General features: G+C 37.4%; 1 protein-coding gene across 9 annotated transcripts in view; it reads right to left on the reverse strand.

Annotated features, from left to right (window-relative positions):
• SMYD3 (SET and MYND domain containing 3) overlaps positions 1-27,665 on the reverse strand; it is a 429,108-nt gene that overhangs the window by 107,733 nt on the left and 293,710 nt on the right. The window contains exon 1 of one of the 9 annotated variants that reach the window (XM_074925644.1): positions 11,748-11,767. The exons of the other annotated variants lie outside the window; for them this stretch is intronic. The gene's annotated coding sequence lies outside the window, so the exon portion shown is untranslated. Of the gene's footprint in view, positions 1-11,747; positions 11,768-27,665 lie in introns of those variants that run through there. 9 annotated transcript variants of the gene reach the window in all.

Raw genomic sequence — 27,665 nt, forward strand, 5'->3', positions numbered from 1 at the left:
CAGGTTAGGATGAATGGTAACTTATTTCCATGGGTTGTTTTCACAGCAGGCCCCAGAGATTCTTAATTCAAATCCATATGCAACTTAAAAAAAAAAACAAAAAACAAAACCAACCAACCAACCAAACAAAAAACCCACATGAGAAAAATATGTGGTCTATTTTGGTTTTAGATCATAATATCTCAAAAATAATTTCAGCAAATTTCTGGTGCTCTGAAACATTCATAGATGCTTTTACAGGTATGCATACTGCTGTCAAAACATGCTATATAGCCTTCTGTGAATAATGCCGAAAGTACAAGGTTTTTTCAGGAAAATAAGGCAATTCTTGTATAGTTACAGACTCACAGAATCATCAAGGTTGGAAAAGACCTTGAGGATCATCCAGTCCAACCATTAACCTAACACTGACAGTTCCCAACTACACCATATCCCTCAGCGCTATGTCGACCCGACTCTTAAACACCTCCAGGGATGGGGACTCCACCACCTCCCTGAGCAGCCCATTCCAACGCCTAACAACCCCTTCTGGAAAGAAATGCTTCCTAATATCTAGTCTAAACCTTCCCTGGTGCAACTTGAGGCCATTACTTCTTGTCCTATTGCTTATGACTTGGTTAAAGAGACTCATCCCCAGCTCTCTGCACCCTCCTTTCAGATAGCTGTAGAGGGTAATGAGGTCTCCCCTCAGCCTCCTCTTTTCTAGATTGCAGTTATGCTTCACACAGCTCCCTGGAAATGAAAGTTTTCTCTTCTAGGTATGGTCCATTAGCCTCAATAACAACACCAAGTAAAAGAAAACCACAAATTCTTGCATGGTTCATGCTGCTTTCAGAAACTCTCCCTCAGATTTCATGCAAGCCATAGCTCAAAACTGTGTAGATGCCATGAATTTAAAAGAGTGCAAAAGCATTTAAATTAGCAGACCAGAAATTCCCTTCTCAAGCAAGTAAGATTTTAACAAAAGTACAGTGGATTGAGTTAGATAGCACAGGGTACCTGACCATAGGTTTTACCCAGACTCTCTTATGGAGATTATAATCGAAAGCAGCTGTGGTTTAGACAAGTCAGAGGAGAATATCCTGCATGGGAAGGAGAAAATCTGTTTGACATTGAGCACTTTAAGGATAATCTGTAAACTAGATTCAACTGATGGTTTGTCAGAAAATGCCATATTACAGAATCCAAGTATTTTACAGAAATGCCAGTCTCATGCAATTGTTGCTGTGATACTGGAGAGAGCATTTAACTTGAGCAATAACCTGTATGAGGTTTGCGGAGTTTTCTGATTTTTTTTCCAGGAATCTCCTATTTGTAAGAAAATTTTTAGAATGAAGTCTCATTCTAAATTGGCATGAGTCAGGCACTTGGAACTCCACTAGCTACATCACTACAAAGCGCATCCAACATTACAAATAAAGACATTATCATAAAACTACAATAAATGGTTCTAACAGTGTTTTTAAACAGACTGCATATCATACTAATGGACTAATTTGATTTCTCAGTTGCACTAATAACCAGAAGACACCTGCACTAATGTAGCTATGCTTGTAATGATTAGGCCCATTCGACTTCTGAGGCCCAGTAGGTGCCTGCAGTCCTGGACCAGTTCTTCAGCTATGCATATTAGCACAGTTCAAGCAGATTTCACATGGTACTGTTACAATTTATAACAGTGAAGGATCCATCAGATAGTGACAAAAATGTAACATAATTAGGGAGGAAGTTGGTTGCTTTCTTTGTAATGTTAAATATTCTACCTAGGCCCAACTCATTTGCTGAATTCTTTTTGTCTCTCTCATTTCTTTCTGACAGGAATCTCTGTTAAGGTTAGAATGAATTAAACATTATCACAGGAAAGAAAATGGCAATAAGAACATTAATTGGTAATGACAGCAGTTTCATGATAGCATCCTTTTTTAATGTATAGCAGTACATTTGTCAAAATGCTCTGAGAACATTAAAACATAAATGGAACCAACTCTTACATGGACTTTAAGAAACATAATCAAATTGATCAAATAAAAATGTACAAGACTTATTACAGAAGCCTTTGACCTCCAAGACAGCTTTTCAAACCAGTTAACTTTCCATCTTAAAGTAGAACAATTTTCTTATGCTTATCTCAGACTGTGTGGGTGGATGAATGAAATCAAATGTCTGTGAATCTCTCACAAAGCTACAATGTCTCTGTTCTCAAGCTCTAACAGCATCTCTTGTTTTTTAAACCAACATGCCTGATGAATGATACAGTTTTCACCATCATTTTAAATATTCAAAAGAATGTGCATAATTATTTTCTAAAAATACGCCAGATACAATCTCTGTCTAGTTTTTTACTGTCTAGATGGAGCCCTACTTTGCCAGCACTCACTGTAGGATCTGAGCCCTTACTGACAATTGGCTTGCACTCTGTGTTCTGGAAGTCTATCTTGTCCCAAAAGTTCTCCCACCAGCACATGTCTGTTTATGGTCCCACTGTGAAAATATGTTTCTTCTGAGGGTGTAACTCTGTGGCTATTCAGAGCTTCACTGATATCCAAGAAAACACTCTGCTTGTGTCAATTTATGTGTCCTACATTGGATAAAGGAATCTTAAGTAAGCATTCTGTCTCATGCCTTGCCCTTCCTTCTAAAATGTGCCAAAATTATATGTACATAGAGCCATTTGGTAGGGAATAGCAACACTTCTAAGACTTCCAAGAAAATTCCTCTGTCCTTTGGTTGCTTTCCCATTTATTTTATCATGCTAGTTACTGAATATAAAGATATCAACATCTAACACTTCAGTAAACACAGAAAACTCAAAGGCAGTAGAGAGAGTACAGAGGCCACACTGTCAAGTGTTTAACCTTGTATTGACACTGTCAGACGAATCAGAGCTTTAGATAGCTTGTAACCAACTTCAGACCTCATTGTGAAAAAATAGAATTACCTAGGTATTTAAAATAATAGATTGTAAGGCATGGTCAGACAATCATGCACTGCATAGTGACTTAAATTAGCATTAAATTAGCCAGAGTTTAACCTGTCATGAAATAGAAGCATGCAACAATCAGTTATTGCATCTCAGCTCAAGGGTGGTAACTTCTTAAGACATGCTAACTTAATCATTTACAATCATCTACTCACAATTCTAATTTACATGACATTGCTTCAGCAAATAGATTACGCAGGTTGCAAATGACCTACAGGGATATTATTGTATTAGTTAAAATTTTAACAATGCAAATTAGGACAGGCTCTTGGTTATTCACTCAGTCACAAATCATTATTCTAGTGGAGCAGAATGTAGAACACATAACATACAAATCGGGCTTCCAGAAACTGTGGCACATCAGTAAAAATATAACAGCTATTGTCTTCCTGATTTTTTTTTTAGTGTCACATAAGAAAATAAAACAAAAAGGTAGCAAATACGGAGAGTGATAAAGACAGTGAGTGAGAGAAAAGACATGGTGTTGTTTGGCTGCCATGCTCACTAATTCTTGCAGTAATGGAAGAGCAACTGGGAATCTGAGAACCAATTTTCAAACCTTTTGACTTCCAACATACTTCCTCTGTGCCTTTGGGCAAATCACTTACCCTCTCTGTGACCCAGAGCTCTGCATTTAATAGAAATAGTCTGATCCAACTCTACAGCTCTGTACCCTAGTTTTCTTTGTTTTCTCCCTGTCCTGTGAGGATTACAATACCATTTCATAAGAATGTGATGCAACAACAAAAAAAAGCTCAGGCCCTTTATTCATGTTTCCTACAACTTGCCCTAACCTCACACCATCTTTTCTGCAGTAAACAAGCCTAAAGTCAAGCTACAGCTAAACCTCTTGGAATGTAAAATCTGTTCATCTGACATAAACCCAAACAAGCTAAATATCAGTGTCCCAAACATGTCTGAACTGTAACCAGAACTACCTGACTTTGATTAGACTGTCTCATATGGTCGACATGACAATTTCTCAAACAGTTTTGTAAAAATGTACTTCTGCGTGAAAAAGATATGCAGAGGTCTTTCTTCAACTATTTTGGTTAATTCTATCTTCTATTTTTCATTTGTAAGAACAATGACCTTCTGTGATGTTGCTTAACCAACTGTGGTTTCCAATTATTCTAGGGAAGAAAACAGCAGGTTTTCTTGAATGTAGCTTTACAACATAGCAGCATTTTGAGTGACAGATAAAATTACTACAGTTATGCTTATTGTAAATGAAGTATTCATCAGTGAAAGATTGTTTTAACTCAATTATACTTCCATCCAAGAGGAAAGAAAAAGTATAAACATCAAACATTAGGTGCTTAAAGAAACTCTCAGTGGTTTACAGGAAGAATGGTATGAAAGTTCTCTTGAAAGAGGCCCTGAATACTTGCTGCAATTATACTTACTTGAAACCAACTGAAATGAGGAGTTCCCTTGCCCTTAATAAGATCACAGAAATGTAATCGTGAAACTTGAAATGCCATCACTGAGCAAACAGATATTAATATTTTAATGCATGTGGTAATGTGTGGGTAAGAAGTAACAAATTTGTATTTCTTCAAGAAATTGCTCACTAATGTGTCTCAAATGTCCCCCAACAAAGCTAGTTCTTGTATTGAGAAGTAAATTCTGCCTTTAAGGATCCTTTTGTTGGTGGTCTTTAATACCACGAGAAGAAATTAGAAAGAGGATAGTAACATCTGCTATCATAGGCAGATGCCCAGTACTGCCACATCTTTAGCATCTGGGCTATAATATTCAAAACCATCATGAAGGACATGATTAGGCATTAGGAGGACAAACATTATGCTTGGTCTCTGCATAGGCTGAAAGGAGTCACCAAAACCTGTTAGTTTGCTCATCAGTACAGAACTATGTATAACCTGTCGGCTGTCCATCAAACCTGCAATGCAGAAAACCAGCACTACTCCATTTTCTGCATTAGAACAGTGGAGAAACACTTTCCCCATGTCCAGCACGTTAGCGCAAGTTATAGGACACAAGTATCTGCCACAAAGCTCATGACACTCAATGGAAAAACTCCCACTGACTTCAAAGTGGTTAGATCCAGTGTTTTCATATACAAGCCTAAGAGTTGATGATTTGCAGAAAATTAAGAAAGAGAACAAATTTTCGTAATATTATTTAGTCAGTTCTTTGGCAGAATAACACATACTCTCTAAAAAATAATTTTTCTCCCTCCCATTCCTAAGGACTTTTCTTCTAATTTTTATTTATAATAATTATATTTTAATAGTAATCACCTTCGTAAAAAATAGATTCTAATCTGTGAAATATTTGTTATGTTATTAAACAGCATTTCCACTACTGCTGGCAGAAGACCGTTTTCTTACCAAACTTTCATATATACAGCAAAATTCACTGGAAAAAAAAATCTGGATTAAAATCACCTTCAGCAGTACTCTAGGGCAATATTAAAATTGCCTACTGAACTAAGCAAAAAAAAAAAAAATTAAGTTGCCTGCATATTCATCATTACCACCCTTATTGCAGACCATTTTATTCTAGTCCAGAAAGTCACTTAAAGGCATTTATCACTACAAGAAAGCAACACTAGGATGATCATCAGTGTTTCTAAGACAACTGTCTATGTTTTGATAGGAGAGGTATAAGGCCCATCACTGCCATCACCTTCCACTCATTACAGTACCAACTACTGAGATTAGCACAACCATACATCGTACATTTGCTCTTCATAAAAGTTGCAAGCAGAGTGGTGCCAGGTGGTGCTACCTGTTCAGCATCACAGGAAAATGTCAGTTTTAGAAATGTTCGTGACTGATGAAGTTCAAACCTACTTTTCTTTATTATAGTGTTGATTTCAAGTTTTAGATTCTTTTTAATTGACTGCACATGGCAAGACAGTCACCATGGAAAGACAAGAAAACTTAATCAATAAAAGAAAGTTTACAAATTGCAAACTGGAGATGAAATCACACTGGTCTTCTGAATATGCTGCAATGTTTTCTCAGTCTTGCTCTATATGCCTTCCATCTGATTTTTAACTGATCAGCTATTGCTCTAGGACTCCCCAGACTCATCCCTATACCAGAAATACCCCTTCCATCTTGCAGACTGGCCTTCCAGGCCTTCCAGCCTTCCAGCTTGTAGACTTGACCCCTTCTAGGCTTGTAGACTTCACCAGTCACTTCAGCTAACGGGTTGTAGCACAAAGTGCCCTTGCTCTTCCTCCTCTACCTCAGGGCACAAGTTTATGACCATTTCCTCCTGTGAAGAATAGTTCCTCAAAGACTAAATTGCACTTTATGGTGGCATGGGTACACTGAGAGAAATAATGTGAGGGATAGGCATTCAGTTGTGGCATCATCTTGACAGGAAATTCTAAGTGCTGCAAGCAGTTAAAATGGAAGGATATACTTATTTATTGAATGCTTCTAGAATCAGTCTGTCTGATAAAAGCACCTGTTCTAGAAAAACTTCTGTCTGAGTTTCATTCAACTCCTGTATTCAAGAATACAGGATGTTAACTGGATGGCTCACCTGTGCAAATGTATATCCTGAAGCATTAGGCACTGACACGTAACTGCATGGTATTTTTCCTGGTGTTCTCACTGTTTGAAAATGGCCCTCAGTGACTCAGTTTAAGGGTACGTAACTACCAAATGGCTCTATGCTTATTAAGGAAATAAGATCACAGGCATCGGAGACCACAGAACCGTATAGTCTGTTAATCTGTGCAGTAAAGGCCATGTGGTGGGTTGACTCTGGCCAGCGGTAAAACACTCAACCAGCACCTATCACCACCACCTCAGTGGAATGAGGAAGAGAATAGGGAGAGCAAAAGCAAGAAAATTTGTGGGTTGTGACCAAGACAGTTTAATAACTGAAGAGAAAAAAACCCCAAGTGATGAAAAGGCAATCACTCACCACCTCACATAAGCAAACCAATGCCCAGCCAGGCTCCAAGCAGCATTGGAAGGCACACCACACCCTCACCCCTACCCCCACCTCAGTTGTTTTTGTTTGTTTGTTTGTTTTTGGGAAAGATGTTATACGGCATGGAATATCCTCTTGACTGTTTCAGGTCAGCTGTCCCAGCTGTGTCCCCTCCCCAGTCTGCTCACTAGGAGAGGGCAGATTGAGAAAAAGAGAAAGCCTTGGGGCAGTGCAAGAGCTGTTCAGCAACAGCCAAAACATTGGTGTGTTATCAATACTGTTTTAGACAAAAATCCAAAACACAGCACCATATAGACTGCTATGAAGAAAGTTAATCCCACCTCAGCCAAACTCGGTACGGTCCAGTAAATCTGTAACTATTCTCTGGGCTGACAAACTAAAAAACTTCTCTTCTCTATGCTCCTTAGTGCTCACTGCTCTTCTCTTCCACAGTTACTTTAGTCAGACTAAAATGGATCACAGCTAAACTCTACAAACCTGACATCTCTGTTGCTCTCCAATGCCATTCCTGACTGCTCAGTAAAGCAAAGACATACCATTGCCATAATTACTTTCCTTTCCCATATGAGCTGCAGCTCATACCCACAGTGCTATTACAAATGATCCTCCATGTCTGTGGGAGCCGAAATACACTAAAGGGTATATGATTGAAACAAATGAAGATTTTAATTTTTGCACCACTGCTAAAGTAACAACCATATAATGCATAAACAGCTTATTCCTTGGAGCTTGATAGCTTCTTTAAACATAACAACTTCAAGAGTCATTGAATGATTTGTTTCTACTGGTTATATCCAACCACACGCATTTATTAAATATCTATTTTGCACATACAGATACTTAAAACCAAAATAATTTTATTTAATTTTTCCTTTTATAAAGTGAGTTTTAGCAGAAGAATATATTGACAAAATCAATCCTGGATATAATTCCAGTGCAATCAGAAGAGTTATAATAGAAGGCAAGTTTGGCCCAATATATTGTATTAAGGGTTAAATCAAGGCAATGGATGATTAATACTTTTTCCTGTATTCTCTGCATAGCATTAGCTATTTTCTTCTGTTGTTGCCTGTATCTTTTGTGGAATATGAAAGACTTTCTCTTTTCCCCTCACTGTGTCTGCCTCCCACCCTAAACTAAACCTTCGCTGTTTCCTCTTTCCTTCTGGCAGGATTGAAGATATATTGTAAACTTGCAAAATCCAAAGCAAATTTTCAAGATTTTTCTGGTTTTGTTATATTTTTCTGTCATTCTTCCCAACTACCAGGGACAACATAATCATTTCCTACTTTAATTGCCCCACTGACACATTTCTTCCTCAAAGCTTTCAATGACGATCTGCTTATTCTTATTTCTTAGAACTTCTAATCTGTTAGCTATGGTTAAATCTAAGGTCTCAAATTAATTTTGTTAGGAAAGTGGAGGTGAATCTGCCTAACTCTCATTCACTCAGCAAGCAAATATGACATTCAGCTGAGCTGTGAAAGCTTCAGATTTCAGATCCTTTATTCTATCCATAAAAGGCCAAAAACTCATACGATAACATTTTCTGGTTAACATTTCATGCATTAGAAAGCACCAAAATTAACAGAAGTCCAGCCAGTGATCTGTGACAAGCTACAGTACGCACAGCATGCTTGAAATCCAACATCTTCAGATATTTCTGTCTCCCATTTAGTTAGTATTGCATGAAGATCTGGGCTGCTCAAGGCATGTGTAGCACAGCAAGGCTAACATCTGGAGTATACAAGTATATCAGTTAGAGTTTAGAGCTGGAATTGCAATTGCAGATTGAAGCTATTAAAAATCATTGTACTAAAAGTTCTAGCCACATGAAGAACAGAAAGTTTAAAGCAATTGGTCACAATCTATTTTATCAAAAACCTTTTGGTTTTGGGCACCTCTCAACCTTCGGGGAAAAGATGCAGAAAGATCTACTGACTGGATGGTCAAATTAGCAGAGGCACTTTTGGGAAAGTTTTGAGGGACATGGATAAATTCTCCTGCATTTGCACTCTTAGATCCAGAGCACATATCTTTCCAAAGATAATGCTTTAATTCAGACTTAAATCGTTGGTCTTAATGAAAGAACTGGAATTGAAATGTTGCGATCTGTGTTTCACAAAAAAGAAAGACTGGAGTATCACACTGAGTATTCTGATTTTCAGAACGAGAAAAAGAAAAGCTTAACCTCTTCCAGCTTTGGCAACTGCCTCAAAATTAAATCTATAAACTTCAGTTTAAACCTTTAGCTTCATGCCACTGTACAGTACAATTCTAGACACTTCACTGCAGTCTCTGCACATCAGAGACCTGTGCTTATAATAATCACAGCCTGGAAAGTCTGCTGGGTTAAACTCTGCTATACATTCATCACAGCTTCTTTCTTTCTTTCCTTTACCTTTGTCACATATAATGTCTCAAGTATCAATATAAAAACCTGCACATTTGACATAAGAATGTATGTCCTCTACACTTAGAAAGATAAATATAACAACAAAGGTTTGCAGAAAAAAAAATAGTATCTTTCATAAGTGATTGATATTAGAGGAAAAAACAGTTAAGATTCTGATCATTTTTCCAATTATATCACATGGTCTAACAAAAGACTACATCAGCCTACAAGCCTCAATTCTTTCTTTTGACATACATGGCTACAACACAGTTTCTAAACCCAGGATCTCTCGTAGCTCTGTAGGGAAATCACAGCTGTCCTGGTTTCAGTTAAACCATGACAACAGCTCAACACTGCGGTGATGGTCTCATATCCTCCCACTGATAATGAGATATATATACAACTCATACTGAGTTGCAGAAGTATGACGGCCAAGTTCTGCTCTTGCTTAGGACACACAGAGCTTTTAATCACTTCATTATGATTTGTGCAATACTATTATAGAGTGGAAATGCACCTCACGTTTTGAATGTATTTCTGGACATTTTATGTAAGTAATGTATTTATCAACTTACATAACCACAGATCAAATTTACTTTCAAAAGGATTCCACTGTTCTGAAACATAATTTAGTTTTGTGATCTGCTAGATCATACATAAAGACTTAGAGACTTTATGAAGACCTCTACATAATCTTGATATATCGTTTAAGTATAAAACCATCTACCATTTGTACATAGTCTTCCATCCAAAAGTATTTTAAAATTCATTGCACAAGATACTTCACCTGTCCATTGCTTGATGCTGAAATTTGTTAAATGAGAACTTACTGGAGCAGCACATGTTGCACAGGCCCCTTTATCGCAAAGAAGTGACACTGCACATCTGGCCTGGCGAAGTGGACACACTGCCCTTGAGGGGAAAGCATAGTCCAATTCCTGTTCCTTCCTTCAATCTCTCCCCTGTACTATTATTTGCAGACTTTTAATGGGTTACATTATAACCCCTCTCTTCTTCCTCATGAGAAGCAACATGAGCCAAATTCTGACTTCAAGAAGCAATGTCCTCACACTGCCACTTATTCCTCTTTACAATATGATTAGTTTCATTTTCAATATAGTTAATTTGTACATCTTCTCACCTGATACATCTGGGCATTACTCTCTTTCCTGGAAATACCCACTCAGGTATGACAACACCCCCAAACACAGTAAAAGGGAAGGCCATTTAGGAAGTCACTTTCAGTACTAAATTACTATTTGCATTATTAATATGTAACACAGAATTTATACTCAAAGCTCCCAGTGAACTAGAATTGATGAGTCTAGTAACACGCATATTTACAATGAGTACTTCTCCTGAAGTGTCTGATTTATAGAGCTGAGTAGCAACTGTGGAGATGCTGTAAACAGGAAAGAGCCAGCCAAGCTAGAAGGAATGTGCTAATTAAAGAATACAAGTGAAATGCAAGTTAAAAGCAGCCAGATAAGAAGGGAAAATCTTGGCCCCGAACAGGAAGGAAGGAGGGAGCGTACCCCCTTGTTAGATTTGCATATCATATCCCAGGGCCCAGCCACAGCTAGTAGGGGAGGGAAACACTGATCCTTCGCATGTCTATTTAGTGCGGGTCCCCAGGCAGCCTTCCTATTGAAAAAGATCTAGGAAGGAAGTTGAAAAGAAGGACGGCAAAAGGAACAAAAGAGAAAGCGAGGGAGAGGAGCTCAGAGCAGAAGCTGCTCCAAGGGCAGTTTCTCAGCAGCTCACTCTGCAGATACAATCCAAGGACAGACAAAGTCATTCCAGCCTAAACTAAGACACAGTGACTAAGGAAGAGGGTAAATTCAGAGGCCAAGTAGTGGCATCACTGTATTCCCGATGGGTTAAGCATTTAAGCAAGGCAAAATTTGTAAGTAAAGCTAATGTCTTTCATCAGAACAACTCATACAGTGTGGAAGGGAAAATAAAGACAAGTTCTTGCCTATATAAGCCCTTCTTCAGGTGAGGTGCTGAGGTGTGATGCTTTGGGGCAATGTGCAAGGAAGAACAGTGCCCTTAGCTCTGGCACCTTACTGAGATGTCCCAAAAAAGACAAAATTAAATCATAGGTATACCCGACCACACGCTTTTTTTTTTTTTTTTTTTTTTCTCCTTTGTGTAACATGTTTTCTCATTCTGTAATTCAATACCTAACCTAAACTGACTCATTATTTTATTTGACTTTTGCTAGCAATATGAGTAACTTCCAAATAATCTTACAGACAGGGAACTCTCTGTTCCTGAGGAAACAACCATCTTGCCTACCCTAATTGCAAATACACTCTTATTTTAAACACCTATTTTAAGTGTGTCCTTTCCTCAAGATGTAAATAGCACCACAAGGAATGGCAGGGAAATGTGTGGTATGGAATAAGACTTTGGCAAAAATTCATTTACCTTTCACATCAACAGGTTCTGGAAAGATGGCCTCTATCCATAAAAATATCCATAGATGTGAGAACAGGTCTAAAGTTTGATGATGTAGTCCAAAATCTGTGGTGAAGTTGCTGATTTAGGGGAGTTTGAATCAGGTCCTTAAATCAGATCCCAGATAAATCCATGAAGAAAAACAGACTGACATTACATATAGTTTAGACCTGAAATAACTCTGCTAATCTCTCAGTTTTTAAGTTGAAAGTATTTCTTGATATTCAGATCACTGTCTTTTCTCAAATCCAGTCTGCCAATAGTGAAAATGAAGCCTAAAGAGGAAGCACTTGAAATAATTAATAATCGTTATGGGCTGAGTTTAATTTATCATGGTCTTAAACATTATCTGTGGGTTTGGAATATTTCTCTGTGGTTTACTGGAAATTTATGAACCATGAGAAAAAGACATATTGCTAATGGAAGGAACAGACAAAAGCAAGAGTGTTTTAAAACTGCAGAATTTTAAGGAGGTTTTTAGTCTTGTTTTATTTTAAAAAAACTAAATCAGAGTTTTTTCTTAATTTGTTCAAACTCTGAAGCCTAGACAGAAAAAATATAAACAAATAATGCTTTTGGCTTCTTTTCTATATCTGTATCTGTATATATATATCTGTAATTATCTAAATTACTGAAGGTCTTAAAAGCTAGTGCTTCAATAAAGGGAGTAACAAATTAAATAACCATTCTGCAATTCCCTGATGATATCTGCATTGTTAAAAGCTCTCCAAATTACATAAAAGAGAAAATTTTAAACTATTGACGATCAGAAGAGTTTTCCAGTTTCACCTTAATTAGCTTAAAGCTAAGAATATGTCCCATAAACTAATACAAAGTTCTTAGTCAAGCTTTTCACATTTTTGCCATTAATTATTTCTGTAATGCCAGTGGAAAAACAAAGATACAGGCCCTAATAAGTTCTCCCAAGTGTTTGTTAATGAATTCTGAGGGGACCAAACAGCCATAATTCTTTCATAACTGAAAACCTTCCTTCTAAAGTGGTTCTTTGTCTGCATATCACATGTTTGAACAGCTTAAAGTTTCTTTTATGAATTCATTGCTTTTGTTGCTTTTTCATGTGGGAAATGATTTGATTAGATAGGATATACCTTCAGAGAATCTTCCTTATCTTTGACAACAACTATTTCTGCATTTACAGCAATAATGCAATCCCCATAATCCTGAATTTGTAGAATTTGCTTATTCTTTTATCATAGTACTTTCACTAACAGTTATCCTCTAAATACACAGCCAGCTTAGCAATTGTAGTGACTGTATTATTACCATCTAAGAGTGAGTTGTAAAGTTTGTGCTTAAAACAGAAAACCAGAATCTGTTTTAATTAAAGAATGCATCGTTGTGGCAACACTAAGGACGCTCTGTAGTGACCTTCAGTATTTCATCTGGATCTCTGACTACCATGGTGTTTCTGGACCAAGATTTTCATTTTAATGTTTCCCAAGAATGCTCAAAGCAAGCAAGGAGGCAGACTCTTTCTAACAGTTGCCTAACATAGCGTACTGCAGGTTCTTTCACAGTTTATCTACAAAGAAATTGGACTGAAACTCACACAGGTGCATCTAAGCAAGTCAGATTAATTTCAACAATTAATATTCAATTCAATCCCAATAGCAGCCAAAGCAGCTGAACTGTGATACCAGCCAGCTGGCTGTGTGCAGGTGAGCTTGTACAGTCTGTACTGGGGTACATGCTATGACAGTTACACTGCTTGAGTCCACTTGGGCAACTTTACAGGTACAATGCACGTGTCTCAGCTAAGTGTAAATACATTATAAAGACAACTTTATGTTATACATGCACAGGGTGGGTCAAGGATGCTTACTCAACAACCTCAGATGACAGGAAAGGGCATGTGGAATTCTCTCACGGCAGGAGAACTCCCAGACAGAATATAAATGTGATCTGGTAAAACGCTTATGTTTCTCTTTCTTGAATAGAAGTACCTTCCTAGCATATATTGTAGCTGTCAGCTGGATCTAAACACCTGTGCAGACCTGTCCATCACATAAAAACATTCTTTTGCTTGCACACTAGTTCCCAAATGACATATTATACTTGCTTTTTGCCAGACTGGGTGTGAATGAATTACATTGATTTGACATTCCACCAATGCAGCCCTCTGCTGAGAATGCTACAGGCAACAGACATCATGCTGAATTCAGTCCCATTTGTATCTTATGAGGCGTTTTTACAAATACAAAGATTATCTGTAAGTTTACTGAGAAATGATGCAGAATAAAGGTCGAAACATGAAGAAGAAGTAACTGAATTCTAGTAGAGCAAATGAATTTCAGAGAAGATCAAGCAAGTGATCCAAAATATTCCAGGACAGGGCTAAACAGCTTAGTTTTTTCCTGTACATGCCAAATTGTAATCGCTAATCTGCTCCTCAGCATAGTCTAGAAAATTTATAGCATACCATGCAGTTCTTAAGCTTTCAATTTAAATTGAAACAGAAAGCAAATGAGCACATACATGAAGATCTGTTTTGATATCTTGGGATGAAATTGTGGTTCCATTTAATTCAGTGGAAGATTCGTCATTGACATGTACTCAATAATGTCAGCAGGCACTTCTTTCACATAAAAGACTAAACTTTCAGAATAAGGGTGAAGGGACTGACTTTGAAATTAAATTCAGGATTTCTCATTACTTTTGTTCCTCTCCCTCCAAAAGGAAAGAGAAGTCAATATTGGTTAATACAATGTTTATATTTCTGTCATCCTGTTTTAAATCTAAAATGAAAGAGGTTGTTTTAACATTGCAAATGCTTCTCTCCATAGAACTGTAGATCAAGGTTTGACATAAGAAAAGCATAACTCTATAGGGAAACTGAAAAATATTTAAAGTATTTCTTCATCATCTTTGAACACATGGCGTTCATTGCATAGATTTAGTACTATTAATTCATGATGTATGCAGTCACACATCTTTTACTTTTGTGTCCTGTTCCTTATTATTGCATCTGTGCCAACCTCCTCCTAGTGAACCCCCACCTCACATCAACTCTCTAGTTAATCAACATGTGCACCAGTCCAAAAGGTAGGACAATGATGAGCACTGCAGGAAACACTGTTTACTAGGTCTAACTGGCTTTCATACAGTCAGTGGTATGTTCTTCTGCTGGATAACATCCTTTGTTGAGACGATTCATTGAGTCCACTGCCAAGAGATGTTTCTTGGGAGTGGTCTGAGGAATGAGCCCTTGGAAAGGAGGCAGGAGTGACCTTGTTTTGCCTGCACACATTATTCCCTGAATAAACTCTCAAAACTCCCCACCTGTTCCTGGAAAGAATGAAGAAGACTGAATTGAGACTAATCCTAAAGAGGACACTGAAAAACAAGTGAAAGTGACAATATTTTCTTTTCCTCTTCTTTCAGTTTTAACTCTAAGTTTCTTTGTGCAAATGCAGGAGCATCCAAGTACTGAGTTTATGCACTGCAGAAATAATAACAGGCAATATAACAGAAAATAGGCAATATGACCAGAGAGGATTTTTGATCACATAAATCATAAAAAAAGTACAACTTATACTTAAATAAATTAAGCCCAAAACTAATATACACCAAAGTTTGAATTAAATTACAGGATGAGTCATGTACAGAAGAAAATAGCAGGTTTGCTTTTCCAGTGGCAGCTGTGCACAGCTATGGCCTTACTTTTTTATTTAATCTTCTTTTTATTTTACTTTTTAAATTAATTCTATTTTATAAGTTATTAATGTATCCCCTGGAGCCACTGGGATTATATTATTAATAATTACCACTAATAAACATAGTAATACCTGCATGCATATAAGCTTCCTTTTTCTAATGTGAACTTCCACCCAGCTTGTCTGCTGGTATAACGCAAGTGCATAGCTCTACTGATTCAGTAAACCAAGTCTGATCTATACCAGCTGGGGATTTAGCCTTTCTTGCTTCCATGAAGTCAAACAGTATCTCATAGAGCTGTACAGATCTCTTATACAGGTATGTAATAGAAAATGTAGAAAGCTCTAAGATGGCTGAACATTTCCTCAAAGTGCTGACACTTCCTTCCTGCTCATTTCAGTTGTAAGACAGAAGTAACTCTCCAATGATCTGACCTCTTCAAAAAGAAAAACTTTTCTGTACAGAGATCTGCTAATCAGGTCAAACTGCAGAAGCAAATTTATTGTTATGATCCTCTGAAAACGATGAATAATTCCCTACCCAAAGGCCTGGGGATAAATTCTGAAACAAACACTCCCTGTTTTACATCAGAAAATCACTTTACTCATTTGATTTAATGTTGCTGGACACACATCACTGTCTAGTGAAGAACTAGTATGTGCCTTCTTATGTTTACACCTACAAATTGTACACCATTTGTTAGGATATAAATAACCAGACTTTATAGTGTTTTTGATGATGGTATGACTAGGCTCCAGGTCATCTGTAAGACCACAACAATAAGTATGTAAAAACAACATTTAAAAAACATATAAAATCAATTTTTTGCTAATAATATTAGACATTGCATGGACATGCAGGTGTACAGAGTCCTGATGAGTCAATGTCAATGCTTCAGGCATGTTGCCAATTATTATTCAAACACCATTCCTGAAATAGACTTTCTTGCAAAAGAACAATAGAGTGTTTCCAGCAATGAAGCAAAGTACACAGTGCTGTCTTGGTTGGGCAGCAGGAGGAAAATACGAAATTATCTTTTTCTATCCATTAAAAAAGAAAACCTCTAACATAAAAAGATACTTTGCAAGATGGAGCAGACCTGTCATCATTGAACACTGACTCCTGCAGAGGCCTCAGCTATGACAGGTGGAGAGTTTTGCCCCTTGAAATGTGATTTATAAGAAATGCTGGGTTTGGCAGGCTCTTACAACATATCATGGTGCTACTAAATGCAAGTCAGAAGTTCTGTATAATTCATTAGCATTCTTTCTTGATTGGAAACTACACAACCACCTGTCCTTGCATTTATTAAAAATAAAAAAAAAAAAAAAAGAAGACAAGGTAGTCTTTCAAAAAATACTGGATGGACAAGCATGTGGTGGGGATGAATACCAGTGTATCAAAAGACAAGTACAGAACAAGAGCAATGAAACTGCAGATGGTTTTGTGGTCAAACTACTGATGTGAACTGCTGGGACTTATGCAAGCCTCATGTCTGCATCCAGCCACCAGTGACTTGTATCTCTCAGGCACTTGTTTCTGGGACACTCAGTTGTGCAGCAATCCTGTGCAAGCAAAACTATTGCTGCACCAGTTGTTACAACTCTCACACAAATTACATAAATACAAGAGCTACCAGAGAAAAATCGTTAGCGTTAAAAGGAAATTTCTACATAGAGTAACATATAATTTGTATATTTCACAATTCCGATCGCTGGATGCAGCATTAGCTTGCAATGATTCATCTTCCACATTTCTCAGTCTCAATTCTATCAAAAAATACAAGCAGTCTGACTTTACCAATAATACATCCTACTTGCACCAAACATCCATTTTTAACACCAAGTAACAAAAACCAAAAATTGCTTTTTTATGGAGACATCTGCATGAAGTTGATCAAGATACAATCACTTCTTTCTTTCCTGTCTCACTTCATGCTGTAGATATGCTGGATGCGACCATTTCCCCCTTTTTCATATCTTTACTTTTAAAACTATATATCTAAACACTGAAATGCAGATTCTATACAAAGTGTTAGAATACTGATGTTTGTTTAAGACTGGACATTTTTCACAGACAAAAACTGACAAAGTTTATCCTTGTGATCCCTGACATTTCACATATTTATCCAAGTCCAAAGACTGGTTGTGGTTGTGATAGTCAGATTAGACCATTTGCTATATCATGTCCTTCAGACATATAAAAAAAACGTATGTATACCTAAAAGTGTAGCTAGCTTAGCTGTAATACAGTTTTCCTTCAAGTAATGTAAGACTTTAGAGATACAGAACCAATATTTACTTCCAGTACGCTCAGTTACTAGCCCATAAAGAGACCTGTTTTCACTGAGTTGCTTATATGCTTAAAATGCAAAGCTTTTAAAAGGTGGTTTGTTTTTGACAGAAAGTCAGTCAGTAGCAGTGAGCAAAGGGAAGTATTGCAAAGCTGTTTTCTAATGTACATTATGCCATGAGTGTGGCAGGCCAGTTTTCTATGCAGAATTTGTACAAGCTGCCTAAAAAATGTCAGAGAACCACACTCTGGAGTTCTTCCATTTTAAAAATCAGTAATTAAGCTTTCAAAATATGTACACATCCTTTCAAGCCTTAAAAATTATTATACACCAAGTTCACAGAAATAGCTTCTTTTTTTTCCTGAAAAATTAGCACAGGAAGAATAAAATTTCTAGTAGATTCTTAGCTGAAACGTGAACTACAAATCACGTCTATAACATCTATAAAGACTTTACCTGAAATTCATTCCCCCTAACACTTGCATAAAAACACTCATACTGTGCTTACTTGTATACCTGTAATATATGAACACATACCTTTAAGAGATTAACTTATTAGTTAAGATTTCAAAGTTCACAGTTTCTCAATCTCTTTATAGAGGGTTGGTAAAAAAGAGACTGAAAAGAATTCTGAATGAATAAAGCAAAAAGGAAATACCAGTGAATGGGGCCTCCTGTTATTACAGAGGAGACCAGATAAAATGGAGGATAGCTGGGATTGCAATTTTCTAGCCTGCAAAAAGCCTAGCATCATCACTATGTATACAACATTTTCAGTCTTCAAGGAATGATTTAATGGCCTTGACCAGGAGGCTTAGACTAGATAGTAGGAAGCATTTCTTTACTGAGAGGGTGGTCAAACACTGGAACAGGCTTCCCAGAGAGGCGGTCGATGCCCCAAGCCTGTCTGTGTTTAAGAGGCATTTGGACAATGCTCCCAACAATATGCTTTAACTTCTGGTCAGTCCTGAATTACTCAGGCAGTTGGACTACATGAGCGTTGTAGGTCCCTTTACAACTGAAATACTTCTACTCTATTCTATTCTGTTCTATTCTATTCCTCTTTTTTATAATTTACTCATGCTAAAATCTTTTGAGGGGGTCACAACTGAGGAAATTCTGCCAGTATCACACTAAAAACTTAAGGATTCACAGTATAAAGCCTGAGGCAGTGGGAATCCTCTGAATATAAGTATTTACAAATAACAGAGAGTGTTGAATGAAAGTTTCAAATGTTCTCTCTTTCATCAGTAGTTATGCAGATCACCTTCTGCTGTACCACAAATATTGATTTATATTAATCATGGAAACTTCATGGCTTGCAGGCATGAAAGAAAATCAATGCAGTAATGTTCTTGTTGGTTTTCTGCTAGCCAGCACATTTGTGTGACGGAAGAGGGCACACAATGAAGCCCTTTGGTGAGTCTGTAGGTAAACAGAAGAGAAATGTGAGAGAAAAAATGCTGGTAGTGAATGGTAAGTAAATCTTTTAACAGCCCTAACACAAATATGCTTTGAATGCTGACTTTATTCTTCCATCTCGGAAGACTATATTTAGCATTCAGTGTAAGAGAACAGCTCCAGAAACCACATTTCTACTAGGCATTTTGTACACTTCAGGATTATTATTCGGATGTACAGAAAGACAGATCTTCTCTCATACTCTCCATACATAAAAATTGCCATAGCAAAGCTTACTTATTCAATACTAACAGTGCATTTCATTCGCACATGCTTCTATGTAAAATAATAGATGCCATACTGTTGTGTGACTTCATGAATAATGTAATAGTGCAGTCTTAGAAATAAATCCCTCCATGACCACACACATACCTGTGTCAGAAAAGGCAGGATATTGGATGAACTGGTACTTATGTGTCACTGGAACTGATACAGTAGCATCTGCAGCATGAAAACCAAACACAGATGCAAGCTGAATGATATATCTAATCTAATGAGACTAAAAGGAAAGTATACATTCATTTGTGCTGTGTGAGGTACTGACTGCTTAGACTGTTGTCTACTGAAATGCACAATGCCAGTGGAGTCAATGGAGATATTTATTTTGCAATGAATTTTCATGCAGAAGTTTTTGTACTGAATTATGGTTCATTGCTCTACAAACTGGACCTATTTCTGCCTAAAACCAGTATTATTATTCTGTGTAATTCTGTAATGGAGTGTGTAATAAGATTATAAAAAGCCACTGAATTCACTCTCTTAGAGTAGCCCAAAATTCCGTTTGCGTATAAGAAATTTTTTGGGAAGTCAGATTTCTTTTTGTATTGCACCAGGAAGGCAAAATGAGATGTCACAACTTAACTGGAGTTTTACACACTAGGAAATGAACTACATGGTCAGTAGTTTGCATTTGTAATAAATGAAAGCAGAATCTAACTCTTATTACCAGAAGAGAACATAACAAAAGTAATAGTATATATTAGCAGCATTTCAAGACACCATAATATGGCTGATGTTTTTAAAAACTAACTTCCAATATTAATGAATGCACATGAATTTTGGCCATAACTGTTCATATTCAGTTTTCAAGGTTGACTTTAATTATCTTTAAACACAACAATCCAAAAGATGAACCTAAATTAACCATCACATAATGAATACCTGTTCAAATCTTTCTCTGCTGTTGAACCTACTCCATAAATGAACTATTTTCAATAGTGCATTCCTCTCAATAAAAACATGAGATTTGCAAAGAAAGGAATAGTTACAATTTTCTAGTTCTCTTCTAGAAACCCAGGAAAGAATTGTTATATCTGTCTTAATGAAGCTGGAGATACGCTGTCCTTGACAGTTTCATTGATGTTCTTTCTATCGAGGTCTGGTTTTCTCCTGTGAAGATACTGACTGCACGGCAGGTAAATAACAATCAACCAGAAACACAGCAAAAGTATAACTGATTACTGTATCAATGATTTCTGTGATTTAATTTAAAATCATCCTTTTCTATTAATTTCTGCTATCTATCTAAAGGTCAAACCTTTTCAAAATTTGAATGTAAACAATTGGTAAAACTCCTAAAGTAGTAAGGCTAATACAGGCTTTAGAGGGGGAAAAAAGCAACAAGAAGGAAGGTTTAACAAAATATTTGGAAATTCAAAAAAATTATTTTAAGCTACTCTGCAAGGTCAAAGAAGGTGGATATGAGTTTTATGGAATTCACTTAAGAGGCAAAATTTATCTACTAACATTATTTCTTCTGCGCATACAGAAACCCCATATCATGCAGGAATCACTGAAAAATATTTTACCATGTAAAAACAAGACCAATGTAACATCATGCACCCTAAGGAAAAATTGCCTTTTTATTTTTTTTTTTTTTAATTAAAATGCTTTACAGAATTAAATGTTCTGAATTTTTTTACTTGAAATTTTGTGGAGTTTCCTGTACTCTCAATCTAAACAAAAGTAATTTGATATTAAAGCCTCAAAATATTCAATGTCAGTGCTGGAAAATACTTCCCCAAGTCCCTGTGTAATGTTGTTTTTCCAGAAATTCAAATTCAGTGTAAAACATGCTATCCTCAAGCATTGGAGCCTGATGAGAGCTGTAGTTCAAGTGACTTTCACCTCACCTTCCCCTGTCACCTGCAAAGTCTGCAGTCAAACTTGCGCTGTCTTGACAAATTCGGAACTAACTCTGTGCACCAGGAGATCGGGGGAGCAGGCAGTACGGGAGGAGTGAAGGATGGAACAAAACACCCACACGCAGCTCCCACGAGGCACCAGGGTGGCACACACCAGCCACACAGACCTCAGACTCACCTGAAATCAGACTCTGCAATTCAGCAAACTGAAATGTTTTCATTGTGTTTGATTCAAACCAAGACAGAAGGTTTCCTGTCGATTTCCATGGCAGAATATTTGCATCTGAAGGCATTGAGAGGCAGCTGAGATTAATTGCGCTTGATGACCAGAATGTGCATGAAACCAGGCTTTCCATACTGCTTCTCAGGAAATTTATCACTTGTGTGTTTCCTACCAGGCAGGGCCAATCCTCCAAGAACTTCAGCTCCACACAGCAGCAATAAATCCTTCTTCACAACTAATTTCTATGCCTATGTAATTCGATCCAGTTCTACTGAAGTTAATAAAGCTGCAGAAATTTACAGCAGCAGATAATTTGGCCCAGAAAGAATGAACTGCTAATTACGAAGATCAAGGGTTGGCATGACAATCTCAGCCAGCTTCAACGTTGCTATTAAGTACAGAATATCTCAATTTATCTCATTTGTTCCTGTCATAAACATATTTAGGAGAGTTCTACCTGACACAGAAGAATTTCTTTCCTCAAATTACTACATCGTGCATTAGAGTAATTTCAACACTTACTTCCTTTCAACAATTCAGATAATTATGTTTAAGAACTTAGAACAAGCTTATATAAAGTTGCTTTATTTATTACGTGACAGATACTGTATTACTCATGAGTAACCAGAGCCTGTCACATTGGAAAATTTAATGAATAATATGTCATATATTATCCATGCATGTATAGTTCAGCATAGTCAAATATAACCAAACAATTAATAAAACAAATGAAGAATGCATAATTGAAGTGCTAAATCTGAGAACTCAAAACTGAATTGACTAGCAGAGAATTATTTATCTGCCAGAAAAAATATCCATTGTAATCTGAGGGCACTCAACCAACCTACAGCCTTTTTAAAAAATTAAGTATTGCTATTAGAAATTGATTATACGTTTTAATAGCAATAAATCCCCATGAAATTGTTATTGCTTACCATAGCTATAGCATTAACCTTTTGAAGCAAACTTAGCAAATTGCTAGCTAATGCTAATGACCAATTATGAAAGGGATTACTCCTTAATTAAATTATATCATATACAGTAGTAGTCATAAGATAGGATCATTTTGATGCCAACTGCATCTTAACATGAACAGTCTGTATTGGAATGCACCACATTAATCCAAAATCAGTATTTAGTGTAATTAGGAGGAGCATGAGGACTACTTAGATGTGTTATTTTTGAATGACCAGGAAAAAAACCTTTGGTTTACATTAAAAAGATTATGCTCTCCTAAAAAAAAATGTGAAACCATGAACGACTCCTCCCAAGTATCTATCTATTGTCAGTCTTCTGCGGTGTGTTTGCTCAATTGTCTACTTTAGGTGACCACAATGACATAAGGAAGCATGAGACAGTCTTCTTTTCAAGACAGATGTTTGCCATTTAGGAGTCTCTCTGAGTTACTCACTGAGTTTTTACAAATGGCCACTAGCTTGTTTTGTTACAAAAACAACAACAATGCAAATCATATCTTCAAAATCTGTCCATTTACATAATATGTCATGAATATAGTATAGTAACTATAGTATTAAATGCAAATTTCAGAGTCTGATCAACACATGCAAAATTATTTAAATAGATCAGTGATGGTTTTATTTGTAGTTCAAATGGAAAGAAATAAAAAGTGATTGACACAATTCCATTTTCCCTCAAAAGAGCTGCTGGACATGCTTTGGATCCCAATTCAGGCAGAACTCCAGCATGCATAGGAACTGCCTTTTAGGATTTCAGGTAGTGAAGCTCTAGCAAAAGTGGATCTCTTACAAGAAGCAGGGTCTTCTCTAGCACCTCCAAGAACTAAGCAGCTCCTGCCACAATGGAAATGCAAGAGAAAAGGGAGAAGGTTATAGGCAGCTGCCACACTAACTCCAGCAACCAAAGAGATTCCCTGAAGTTCAAATATAGGCTGTTTGGAAATTAATCTCCATTTTGTAATGTGATTTTCAATTGTATATGTTTCAGGAATAGTACCTTCTCGACTGGCATACTGTTATATATTTTTGAAAAGCTCATGTTACGAACTTTCATGCTGTATAATTAAATTAGAATATAAACTGCGGTTTTGACAAATTTTGGAGGTTTGAAGTTCAGATGTCAAAACAGCAATTCTGACAATCTGATTCTATGAGTTCAAACTTGGACGTAATTCAGCGCAAGCTGCTTGAAACATCAATGAGGTATATGGCCAGGGAAGTGTTAATGAATGGACAGTGCGACTTTGGTTCCAAAAATTTTGACGTGGCGATTTCGACCTTGAAGATCAAGAAGGTCACGGACTTCTTTCTGCTATTGCCGATGATGAATTGAAGGCTCTGGTGGAAGCAGATACACGCACAACTGTTCAAGAACGTGCAAAAGACCTTGGGGTAAGCATATTAACTGTTTCTGAGCATCTGAAGAAGATTGGAAAGTCGAAGAAGCTCGACAAATGGGTGCCGCACGAATTGAATGAAAATCACAGAAAGCGCTGTTTTGAAGTGTCATCGTCGCTTCTTTTTCACAACCAGAACGACCTGTTTCTCGATCGTATTGTGGCGTGCGATGAGAAATGGATGCTCTACGATAACCGGTGATGATCGGCTCCGTGGTTGGACTGCAGCGAAGCTCCACAGCACTTCCCAAAGCCGAATCTGCACCAAAAGAAGGTCATGCTGTCTGTCTGGTAGTCTGCCGCTGGTTTAATCCATCACAGCTTCCTGAATCCGGGTGAAATGATCACGGCGGAGAAGTACGTTCAGCAAAACAATGAAATGCACCAGAAACTTCAACGGCTGCGCCCAGCACTGGTCAACAGAAAGGGTCCAATCCTCCTCCACGATAACGCACGGCCACACGTTGCACTTTTGTCACTGCAAAGGTTGAACGAGCCGGGCTACGAAACTCTGACTCATTCACAGTACTCACCAGACATCTCACCCACTGACTATCACTTCTTCAAGCATCTTGACAGCTTCCTGTGTGGGAGACGCTTCAGAAACCAAGGGGAGGCTGAAACTGCCTTTGATGACTTCATTGCCTCCAGAAGTCCAGAATTTTACGCAACCGGAATAAATATGCTTGTTGCTCATTGGCAAAAATCTGTTGATTCTAATGGTTTTTATTTTGCTTAATAAATTTTATTCTGAGCTGAGATATGCCCCTTCAAACATACAGGTTGAAATTGGCAACTAATTTCCAAACAGCCCATAAATTAAGCAGTCTCCAGCATCTTCTGCATACTCTACCTCATGCAATTAGGTCAGGAAGATGAGCACAGGATGTCTTATGTTTCTGCTTACAGCAGCAGACTCTCCAGAAATGGGGTAGAAATCAGATCTTGCAGGCAGAAAGGAAGTTGCTGGTTAGCAAAAGCCAGTGGTGCCCTACAACATGCTGCATCTCAACACAGCCATTTCAGCCCACAGCAAGACCCACAGCTTGGCAGCACTGACCAGTGGCTGCCACACTACTGCCAGCACATTGGCTCCCAGGCACTCTCTCCTTCCTTAGTAATGTTGAAGAGCTGGTTTTAGAGTAAGACAGGAGCTCACTCCCTCCTGCAGATAACCAGGTGCTCCCTAAAGCACAAGATCTAACGTGGAGGCACAAATGGCATTTACTCCAAACCTGATTTCAGGATCATTTGAGATTGAAACGCAACACAAACGACAAACTATTTGTCATATATATATTTTAAAAAGTAAATAAATTAAAAAAACCCACAATAGAATCTTGTGTAATCTCCTGGCTGATCAAAACTGCTAAAGAGCTTAAAGCATTACAGCTGCAACTTGAAAATCATCTTTGTTCACATTTCTTACTTATTTTTCTTCATGGTTAAAGTAAGTAAAATCTCAAACCAGAGGGCTAACTATTCCCAAGCATGCAGAAGTTTGGATCCAGATCTAAACTCTGTGGTGGCCTTGCCTCCCTACTGGCTGGAGCCCAAGCCTCCATTACCAAGCACCCCAAACTGTGATACCGATGAGAACACGTGTGGGAAACTTTGCTCTTACGCACATATAACTCCAAGTTGTCATCACTTCCCTCTTCACAGTCTTGCTGCAAATTTGAATGAAGCCCAGTGGTGCCACAGTCCTTCCCTCCCCCTCTTTGTATTTGTCTCTTTCTCCCCATTTTAAAATATTTTTGCATACAATGCCAACTGAAAGCCCTCAAAGCTGGAATGCTTACTGTCACTTAGACCATGCAAGGGAGGCAGACTTTTATTTGAAACATTCCCTCCCTTCCTTTTTATTTTTGCTGCTCCCACGCTGTTGTTGGCAGCTTTAGATAATATCAGAAGGAAAGCATGTAAAATGTATGCAGTTAGGCAGTGGTCCTGTAAGGCACTTCATGTGCACAAATATTTGCAGCTGTGCACGGCTTCTGATCTGTAGGAGACTACATATGGGCTGACATCAGAACACATCAGATCCCTGTTATTAAATGCATGTGTCTTTAAAGCAATGAGTCTTAATTTCTGTTAAGAGACTCCAATAATAATAAGAAAAATAAATTATATTCGTCCCCAGCAGAAGGGAAATTATGATTTCATTCTCTCTGTTCAGGTCATACCAGCACAGAAATGCAACAGCAGAAAAGACTAGTAAGGCCTATAGAGAGATGTCTTAAAAATACTGAAGCACAACTAGTATTCAAATCATATTTACAGTATTTTCCTCTCTATAGTCAAAGTTCTTTTATGGCTTTGCACTCTTGGTAGGCAGCGAGAACTGGTAGCTAGGAGCCAAAACCAGGTGCATTCAGATTCCTACACAATGTATATTTTTAACAGGAAAGATCAGGAGCTCAGAATAAATTATCAGGTAGGTTTTTAATCTCCAAGCACATTCATACTGAGTTTAGCTATCTTACTGAAAGCAATTCTTGTAAACTAAGAAGCACAATAAAGGAGAAACTAAGTGATAATTAAGGTATTGCTATATACAAGTGAGACTAGTTGATGCAAAGGTCCACTTAGGCTTCGTGCCCTGAAACTTTATGCTGTAAATGAAGTAAAAATAAGAAGTAGATCTACGAAAAAGCCAATAGAAAGCAACACTTTCTTGCAATTATTATTTTTCTTTCTTATATATGAATTGAGACAGAACTCCCTGCTGACCTTTGAAATAGATGCCTAAAGAGTACAGCATTTTGCCATGAATTTAGGAAATGTAATGTAAGACAAGAGACTCAGGAAGGCTTACACTAATAATTCACAGGAAATACTGTGTTTCAGTCAAGAAATTTTACAACCAACATAAATTCTTAAGGGTACATACTTCAGCTGGCTTATGCAGAGCTACCATCAGTACAAATCCCCCCAGAATGAAGCAGTGATACACCTCAAAAGGTATAGACATTAGTAGGACCATATCCTGCAGTCCTTGCTCATGTGGAAACCCTTACTGACATTTGGAGAATTTTACTGGTACAAATATTTTAGGAAATAAGAAAATCTGGCAATATGCTGAACAAAGGCCACTTCGTTTTTTTGAATTCTGCTTACCAGGATACTGATACAACCAAGTCTTTATATGCGTTTGTGTTTTTGTCCTGCTTTGATTTTCAGATTTGCATTATATGTGTAAATTTAGTACATTAGGTACATTATCCACAGTTGTACATGTTTCAGGACATCTCTCCAGCCTAGGCACCACCCCTAGAGGAGCCAGTTGTGCTTATGGGTGTTGCGACCTACAAAAGACTCACAGCTATCATCTACAAGGAATATTCAGTGACAAGCATGGAATAGCTTGGTGTACCCTACCTTGGCTGATCCCTGGGCTTCTAGTGAATATATAGATCCAACAGAGGACATATCCTGGCACAAGTGTGTATATCTGTAATTATACTTACAGAAGGAACAAATCTTGGCTGTAACATTTAGCGGGGAAATAAAAAAAATAGCTGCTTTTTAATTAGTTTTTAAATACTTAATTCTATGTATATAATATGCAATTGATTAGCCTGGGCAACAGTTAGTTTGAAAAGGCTGGAGATTCTTCTGGTGTCTTTTTTTTATTTATTTAATTTCCCTGTGTAGTAAGTTTTTAAATTACAGATATGGGTATCTGATATAACGTTATGCCAAGCCCAACCCTTCA

This window comes from Athene noctua, chromosome 1, assembly GCF_965140245.1.
Source record: "Athene noctua chromosome 1, bAthNoc1.hap1.1, whole genome shotgun sequence".
In the NCBI taxonomy this organism is placed as follows: Eukaryota; Metazoa; Chordata; class Aves; order Strigiformes; family Strigidae; genus Athene; species Athene noctua.